The 9,625-nt window shown below is 44.1% G+C and overlaps 1 protein-coding gene across 3 annotated transcripts in view; it reads right to left on the bottom strand.

The window, feature by feature from the left end:
* The window catches only part of foxp3b (forkhead box P3b), a 21,026-nt gene extending 16,501 nt beyond the window's left edge, over positions 1–4,525 (bottom strand). Inside the window, exons 1-2 of one of the 3 annotated variants that reach the window (XM_008288551.1) lie at positions 4,492–4,525; positions 4,031–4,098 (exon numbers count right to left, since the gene is read on the bottom strand). The gene's annotated coding sequence lies outside the window, so the exon portion shown is untranslated. Of the gene's footprint in view, positions 1–4,030; positions 4,199–4,445; positions 4,468–4,491 lie in introns of those variants that run through there. The other 2 variants (XM_008288550.1, XM_008288552.1) reach the window with 2 other exon arrangements.
* Between the last annotated feature and the right edge of the window lie 5,100 nt (positions 4,526–9,625).

Here is a 9,625-nt window from a genome sequence, read left to right as displayed (position 1 = left end):
GCCATGACATCATCATCTGGGCTTTCCCAAATAGTTTGAAGGATCTTAGTGGATGTAAACTTCTGACTATGAAGAAAGTCATAAACATTCTCTCTCTCATTATTCTGGTGTTTAGCAGATAGAACTAATGTTGGTGATCCTGACTGAGCTGAAACAGGAAACGTTTGGTCTGATTTAATGTCCGACAGAGAAGTAAAAGGTTTTGTGTCTTTTTATACGGTGGATGTAAACGTCTGGTTTCAACGATATATTTGCAGATCTTTGGCTTCAACTTGTTCACTCATGATGACATTTCAGTTCACAGAGGCTCCAGTGACGTATCCGAGTAACAACCCATCGTGTCCAGAATGCAGCGTCTGGTGGGAGCAAAGCTTTTTCTTTCAGCCAAGTCTCATGTCAGACATAGAGCATCATGCTGGAAGCACGCGTCTATACAATAGACCAGCAGCAGACAAATGTCGTATGCAAATGTACACCCACAGAAACAGGAATTCAGTAGAAAGTGAGAGCACGCATCGCATGTTTGTGGCTTCTCACTGTCATCTCTCATTCTGGCTTTTCTGAACTTTATCTTATCAGAAGAAACCCATTAAAGTCTGTTCCTGTTTGTCAAAGTGACAAACGCCTTACTCACAGCGCGCCGCTATCAAAGTGCTGCGATGGCTCGTATTTGATTTCGGCTTCCCACAATCAACATCTTTCTGCAGCAATTTGTCAGAAAAGTATTTCCTGTTTGGATATTGCAGATATTGCAATTGGCCACAATACAGTGTGGAAAGTTGTAGATTTCTCATACTGGTACTACTATGAATGTGTGGGTTTACTACTCACATAGTCCCGTTTCTCAAAACACGCATCCCAGTCACAATCACGCTCTGACATGAATTAGTAGAAACTCTTGTTTTCAAATTTTCAGATGAAACAACCGACTTTAAGACGCCGTCTGAAGTTCTGTACAGACTCGTTTTTCACGTTTCCAGCCCAGCAGACCGCCGCAGGAGAGCGACAGGAATATGAGGAATTAAACCAGATCAGATCTAATGTTGGTAATGGAGCTAAAAACCACAACAAGTGACAACCACAGCTGTAATCAGCGCCCACACACTGGACTTCAGAGATAAAAGCCTTCACTAGACTCTGCTGCTGCTTCCTGAGCTTCCAGCTGTTTAAAGCCTTCAGACAATAACGTGAAGCTCGTATGAGGATCATCACATCTTCTTTTCAAGGTCAGTTATGAATTCATCTAAATTTCAGACATGATTTTCTTCCATGTCTGACTGTTCTAAGTGCCTTTCCAGCTCTGCTCATGTTGTTCTGTCCCAGTCAAACAGAACCCAAACTTGTGTCATCACATGAAGCAGAACTTCAGACCCGGTCAGACCACGGGGCATCTTCACCAGCTTGTTTCATCTGTTCCTCGACTCCTCACATATGTGGAAGTGAAGCTGCATCTTTCTCTGCTCTGCATGCTCCTACCTGCTGTACAGACGCTGCAGAGATGATTCTAGAAAAACAGCAGCTGATGGTGTGTGTTCACATGTTAACATCAAATTCTGCCACAGCTTTTGAAAACGGTGTTTTTGCACCGTGTTGAACACCAGAGCAGGACGGCTGAACCTCCCCACACCCAGAACCGGACAGCACCAGCACCGTCATTACGAACGCTGCTGTTTCTAATGAGGGAATCCTTCTCTGCTCGGACTGGTTTCACTCTAACTGCACCTTTCATGGGGCGACGCCCGTCAACCCAAAAGCAATATGCTCCGTGTTCTGGTGCCGCCTGATCTGATCCGTTCACGGTGCACAAACTGATTGCTCCTCATCAGCAGCCTGGTGTGCACGTTGAGCTGCCGATGGAACCGACTGAAGCTGTGAGCGGCTGCAGCTCCATCATGTTCCTGTTCAACAGGCACACGTTGGTACCGCCGGGTCTGGAGCGGGTCAAACCGGCAGCTGCAGAGTCACCTCCTCACTGTCATTCAGGACAGTGACAGAAAAGACTTTTGCAGCAACATCAGAAAAACTAAGTGGAAAAATACCAGGTGGTTTAATTGGGTAAGAAAAAAGCGAGTTACTCATTACCTAAGACAACACAGGAGGAAGCAGAGAGCTGACATTTAACTGATTTTCACAATGTGCTGAGGAGGTGACATTTGAACATAAAGTTTCACAGCAGCAGGAGCCGTTTACCTCCTCAGACCCAGTTCAGATGTTTGCAGAGAAGATGACAACAGCTTTCACCGAAGATGCAGTCCATCTGTCCAGCACTTTATAAAGCACCACAACAACACATGACACAGACGAGACAAACCAGGACCGACGTCTGGGCCGTATGAGCCCGGTTCTAAGTGCTGATGGGCACATATGAGTCATCGCAGATGGAAGTGTGTGTCTGTGTGTGTCTGTGTGTGGAAAGTGTGGTTAATGTGACATTTTACCTGCGTGTTTGTTTTGCTGGCCAGATGAGAAATGACTAAAGCAGCAGCAGAACGTGAGCTTCAAAGCTTTTCTTACTTGAGCTGAGCACGGCGCCCGAAAAATTAGCAGCAGCCGGCCTGAAAATCTATTTCATTTGCTATAAAGCTCATTTATTACTAATTAATGTGTTACTTATTGCTTTACTATACTGCTCATTTATTACTAATTAATTTATTAGGATAAGATAAGATCAGCCTTTATTTATCTCACAGTGGAGAAATTCACATTGTTGTAGCAGCTTTACACACAGAGACAGAAAATGTACATATAAATATAAGAAATAGTGCAAACAGAGTACGAGAATGGGCTTCTGTATGGGGACACATAAAAAACATATATATATTTATAAAAGATAAGGAATAAATATATAATAATAATAATAATAATTAGCAGTGCAAATGCTTACTGCTGTACTATACTGCTCATTTATGACTAATAAATCATTTATTACCAATTAATGATTTATTACTAATTATGGAGCACATCAAGCTACAGTGCAGCAAAAACTGCAAGAAATGTGACTTTGCTGCGATCAAATGAGGTTCATGTCACATGATGTTAGCGTGTGATCCAACATACGAGCACATCTGTTGCTGCGCTGCATGTTTTTTATGATTTCGTAATTCGAGCATTTCATTTAAATAAACAACACATTTGTAGACACTGGGATGCTTCTCGATCATTTCAAACAAAGCGGCTCTACGAGCATCCGACCAAACTGAAAACAGCTCCACCGAAGAGCCGCTTCAAACCTCAGACAAGCAAGAAACTAGAGAAGCAGGTCAGAAAAGATCATTCTGCCTAAAATTTAGTGCATTTATGGGGAGCTCCAAGCGTCATGTTAACAGCTCACACACACGTATACCTATATATATATATATATATATATATATATATATATATATATATATATATATATATATATATATATATATATATATATTGATATATATATATATAAACATATAGGTATGGAAAGCATTAACAGATGCATGTTTTGTAAAATATGTTACTTGATCTTCATGTAATTCACTTTGGGGAAATGAGGAAGTTTTGAATTTCCCCCAGAAAGAACAGAAGCGTTTCTGTTGTGATGAGTTTTGGTGCCACCAGCCCGGCTCTGCTCTCAGCAGAACTTCTGCTCAGTAACTTTAAAAACGGTTCATTTCACAGCATGGACATCAGCATGATAACTGTCAGCTTCATCACTTTGGGAAATTTTGTGAGAGCAAATCTTCAAACTTGTCAAAAATCTGCTGCTGAAATTTAGCCCAAAGACAATCCCCCACGCGCCTCACACTGCTGGTCCGAGTCCTACAGGTCCGGATCAGAAGCTTTCACAGCATCACAAGCTGATGTGTGGATCCTTCAGCAACACAAAGCCTGCTGTGTTCTCCTACGTCTGTATGTTCTGCTCATAAACCTTCAGAGATCCACACATGGCTGCTCTCACTGAACACACGCTGCAGGTCAACACATCCAGAGCTGTTTCAGTACTTCTGTTCAGGTCACTCTGGATCTGGAGTTCTGCTGTAAAACAGTGAGTTCTTACCGTGGCACCGTGAGCAGAACCTCCCGTTGGCCTCAGTCTTCCTTTTCTCAGATTCTTCAGGGGAGACGCTTTGAAATGATTCAGAGAGAGAGTTATTCCACAGGAAATCTGGTTTTCAGCGAATAAAGCTTGACGAGAGGTGACAGACAGACCTCGCTCTGAGGAAGGCTGCACTTGTTTTTGGAAATACAAAAAAACAAAAAGACAAAAAAGGACAAAATAAGAAAAAAGCAGCCTGTGTTTCAAGCTAAATATATATAAATAAATATCAGATATCAAGCCAATATTTCTAAACAGTTTGCATCTATAGTTTCTGTGACTTGACAGAAAAGCTCATTTAGATTTTAAAATATGTCATAATTGTGTGAGTTCACCGTCCCACATGTAAAGACAATAAGATGCAGCGTAGCCTCACCTGACAGCCGCCTCACAGGAAAAGAGCACATTCAAGAGAAACCCACCTGGTATTTATACCTCCAGACCAAGAACCCGCTTCGGCAAAATAACAGCTTTTTCCACCGTCGCCTTTAAGCTGCTTGTGTCACCAGCAGGCGGTGAGTTCAGGTGTTTGTCTGCTTCAGCTGAGACACGTGAAAACACCTTTCTGCCTCCTGTTACAGCCACGACAAACGGTCCGATGTGTGTTTCATATCAAGGATCCCTGCTGAGGCCCGTCTCTTCATTTATGGTTCTGATCAATTACTTCTGTTTTCCTGCCCTCTGGACCTCCACCAGCACCCGTCTGAGGATTCACATCAGCCAGTTAGCGAGCCGTTCACACCAATCCTCCAGACCAGTGAACACGCTGACCAGAGCTCAGTCTCCACGCGGCGCCACTGACATGGAACCAGGACTTGTTGTGGGTTTGTTCGTCTCTTCTGGTCTACATGTGACCGGTTCTGCTGGGCTTCAGTCACAGACACACGTAACATCTGTCTTTTGGTAAATGCTGCAGTTCGCATTCAGTTTAAGTTTCGACTTTTGTGGAAATTCTAACAGACAAAAACCTTCAGAGAACCTCAGCAGCAGGTCAGTGTGAAGCGTTGTGTGGTTCTGGACCACGTTCAGGCTGTAGAACCCAACACCGTCATGAATGTGAGATGTTTGAAATATAAAAGGCCAATAACGTAATAAAAGTCCTGAACCGATGTCGTCATGACATCACATCATCGGTTCAGAACCTTTATGACGTTACCGGTCGGTCGGCTGTTACATCATCGGATCAGAACCTTTATGACGTTCCAGCCAGTTAATGGACTTGCTGCCTGCGTTTCCATGTCATTGTTTTTAAAGCAGTGTTTAGCAGCTGCTGGGCCACAGAGCTGTGGGGACGTGGTCTGGAAAGTTCTGATGTTGATTCAGTGGATTCAATAATTAGGATTAAGTTTAGAAAAAGGTGAATGCTGAAGAAGTACACACAGCATATATATCTAAGCTTCTCTGAGCGTCACCACGGGGCCAGTGGGACCAAACAGACATGATCACACCTGGCTGGTGACGTTCTCAACATGATGCTTGTGGCACATGAGCAGGATCTATACTGAGCCTGTAAACGCATGATGAGCATTTAAATGAAAGTTTAGATTTACTGTAGATCTACACGTCACACTGACATCTTCAGCTGCAGCATAAATCAGTGTGCAGGTCCCATGACTTTTGCTTTCTTTCTGGTGTATTTATTTATGTAAGGTTAAAAAAAGTGTCTGTGAATCCTATCAGCCTTCTGACCACCTGAACGCAGCCTGAAGCCCGGACGAGGGAAGCTGTCTGAGGAGAGCATCAACCAGGACTCTGTACTGATCCGTCATTCATTCGACTGTCTGTCAGATATTAAAGGTGTTCTCTCTGCTTTAGCTAATTTTATGTTTTACTTTTTCCTGCAAGTGATCCGGTTAAGTTTCCAAAGCACACGAGTTGATTTTCACACTGGACCCAGCAGCCTTGTGCCTCGGTACTGACGACAGCCGAGCAGGCCTCCTGCTGAACTCTGGCCCACATGGCTCGTGTTCTGATGACTGTCAGGCGATACAGACGTGTTGCTGGAGTGCAGAACTGTTACACACAAACGGAAACATAGAGTATCACCAACACGTCCTCACTCAGCGAGCCGTGTTCTCGTGGGAATGTCAGCGTGTGAGAGCGTCTTGCTACTTTCTGATTCCACAACATGCCATGCTGGCGTTCTGGTTCTACTGTAAATGATGCTGTGTTCTCAGAGCGTGTGAATTATTGACAGGCCAGTGATTCACTTCTTCCAGAGCTGCGATGTGCGAAGGCTTACTCAGCTGGTTCAGTCCAGAGTAGGGGTGAGTGCTTCTTTCAATATAGGTCAAATTCTACCTGAGTGACACATTTCAAACCAAACTGTACGACGATTCCTGAGGACTGAACCGTTTCTACACTGATACCTGTTGGACTGAACCTTCATGTGTGGATGCAGAGGCCTGTCCTCTCTACTGCTGACATCTGATTTCCAGATGCAGGATGTCTTTCAGGTGAAGTCTGAGGCGAGCACACATCGCTGCATATTTATCTTATATTTGTCTTTTAAATGGTTCAGCTACAGAACCTGTGTTGGACCTTCATACGTAACAACATGCATCATTTTTTTTTACCCTACACATGTGACAACCCAAAACAAGCCTATCACACTTATAATAACACCAAACATACATGCGGGAATTCATCGCCGCAGCTCTTGGTAAAGGGACTTTCCCAGTAAATCTGCACATCATCGTTGTGCATGCAAGCCTAACCCGGTCCTGGGTGAGCATCCAGGACCCGCTGACGGAGGATCTGACGCTCACAGCAGGCCTTAATGAGCCATGTTCTGCTCGGTGCGATCAGAGCTGTATTTGCATTAAAACGCAGAACGTACATTTCTAGGAAACGAGGCTGATGAAGTGATGTCACTGCTTTTAACTTGTAAATTCCTCTTTTTTTTTCCAGCTTGTGTTTTATTGTCAGGTTTGTTGTCTGTGTGATGACTCAACAGATAATCTGCTGGTTTGCTAGTTTAACTTGTGTGATCACATTTCTTGATCTGATCTAAACACACGGTTGGAGAAATGAACCAAGTTACCCGATAATCTCTCACAAACACGAGTTCGTCACAGCTGAGCTTCAGAACTGTCCAGATGTACCGGGTGAGTCGTGTTCTCTGCATTCTGGGGCTCCGGGTCGGGTTGTGCTTCGTACACCGCTGTACAAACTGAAAATTCATCATTTTGCACTTTTACACGGAGGTACAGTTTGTATGCAAATGATTGTTCTGTCGAGGCGACGCTCTGCCTTTCACATGTCAGACAGAAGAAGCATGTTTTTGTCTTGAGGAGAGGAAAACCACTGGAAAGCTCAGGTACTTTCAGACTGCTCGCTCCACCCAAACAACCTGATGCAGTTTACCACCGTGACCTGTATTCCATTACAGGAAATCCATCAGCTGCTCACCACTGAGTGTGATCAGCAGCAGCAGCATTCTGCCTCTGAGACCTGAACTCCAGCAGATCCATGGATTCACGGGACACCAACACTCGAGTCTTCCTGGTGACACATGGAGAGCTTGACAGTGAAATCCACGTCAGAGTTTGAACCGGAGGTTTCTTTTCAAACTGTCTGAGCCTGTTTCTGCGTCTGTTGTCAGCAGTGAGACCAAAACGTTGTCAGAGCGTTTTCCTGCTTTACAGCAGCATGAGGCTGTTGTTCTGGATGTGTGACTGTCTTCTGTATTTTCTATATGTTGATCTTACTTTATTCTATTTTACACCCTAATATCCTGTGCTGTCCTTTGCCTTGTCTGGCCCGTTGTCGAGTGGTTCTGGAACACCTGGACCTCCCTCTGCCATTAATAAAGTCTCTTTGCTGTGGACTTTTGTCACTGATGATCACTGAGTCGACACGATCTCCACAGTGAGTCTCGGCATTGCACTCGATAAACTGAAACCACGGTGTCTTTCCCTGTGATGTGTCAGGACCGGTTCTGGAGCTCGGATCACCAGTAAAACAGCAGTTTTTAACTTAACCGTACAGGTTTTATTTTTGAAGAATTGTCCTTTTAATGAAGAGTGAGTCATTATTCAGAATGCAATGAAAATCTGATTTCCTGATGTCTGAGCGGTTGTTCTGTGTAAACTCATGATTGTCATTTTCAGTATCAGCAACCTCAAATGGCGCACCAGTACCTGAGTAGAGAGGAAGCATTAAGCGGGGGAAAGCCCAGTACCAGCTCGATGACATTCTTACAGCCGTAAACAGCCTGTTCTCAGGTTATTTTTTGTGCTATAAAAGGTCACTTCAGCTAACAGAAGACACAGCGGAAGCCCGGGTCCCTCCACAGATAGGTGTTCTGCAGAACGTTCTGACATTATTATGAACCTCCTGAGCTGACGTGTTGCTGTGCAGCTCTGCTCTGTGTCAGGAAGACGAGCAGGTCCAACACGCTGAGAGAGAAAGCACATGATGGAGATGAAACCTGGTTACAAGAACTGAAGGAGCATAAAGAGACTGTGATCTGTAGTTCATATTTATGTTTTCACAACATTGTTCAGCTTGAATTTTGTTGTTTTTAGAAGACAAAAAGGCCGAATGTAGATTCAAATCAGTCTCACAACAACCGCTGACTGTCAGCGTGTTCAGAGCCGGACAACAAACAGCTGGCGTGAAAACCTGCACACGTCTGTCAATAACTGATGAGCTAAACTGAATTCAGATAAAAGAGTCTTTATAGGCATGTAAGGAGCCATGCTGCCTTTTCAGGCTCCTGGAAGCCAGAGCTCTGAGTTCAGGCTCTGTTTGTCCCCAACCTGAAGAAAACTGCGACACACAAATAAATGAGAGGTCTTATCCTCACATCTAGCCGGTCACTGGAGTGATGGAGAGAGCTGTATGTTCTGTACAGTTCACTGGTGTTAGCGTGTTTAAATGACTGTACGGGCAACAGCTACAGAGCAGCTCACAGTCACTACGCACAGCACAAAGAGAGTCTCTATAGAACATCATGGAGACATTATGAACACACCACGAAGCTGATTTTAAGATTACACAGCTTAAAGTTGGGCATCTGGTAGAATTAAGACTGCACAAATCATGTATGAAGCAAAAAGCAGACTGTAAGCATACAGACGGAGGGTTTAACTGTTGAAGGAAACAGAACCAGGAGCAGCTCGATGCTCGGACCAACTGAACCGTCTGTTTCCATTGGTGGGGGTTTGATGGAACGGGCTGCATGAATATGACGCAATTAAAAAATGTACAAAAGATTAAAGTACAGACATGAGGAAGGAGAACGTAGCCTGATGATGTTAATGGCGCTTGTTCATTTTGTTCTTTTTGTTCTTTTTGTGTGTTCTTGTTGTGTTCTGGTTCCTGAAACAGCTCGGTTGGAGTCGGGTTCTGGTGTGTTGCCTGTTTAGTTTAGTCAGGACCTGACCAGCCTGGGCTCGTCCTGTCCCTTTTCAAACGAGTCAGATGTGTTTTATATTGAAGTTGGCTTTTTATTGAGCAGTACTATCATCAAGCATATATTGTCCTGTCACCTGAAACATTCCCTCTGACAGTCTGCAGGAACACCAGCAGGTCTACACTGAGCCTGTCAGA

The sequence above is a fragment of the Stegastes partitus genome, unplaced genomic scaffold, assembly GCF_000690725.1.
Source record: "Stegastes partitus isolate 25-593 unplaced genomic scaffold, Stegastes_partitus-1.0.2 Scaffold564, whole genome shotgun sequence".
NCBI lineage: Eukaryota > Metazoa > Chordata > Actinopteri > Pomacentridae > Stegastes > Stegastes partitus.
Note: the sequence above shows the minus strand (reverse complement) of the source record. Positions and strands in the feature narration are given on the sequence as shown.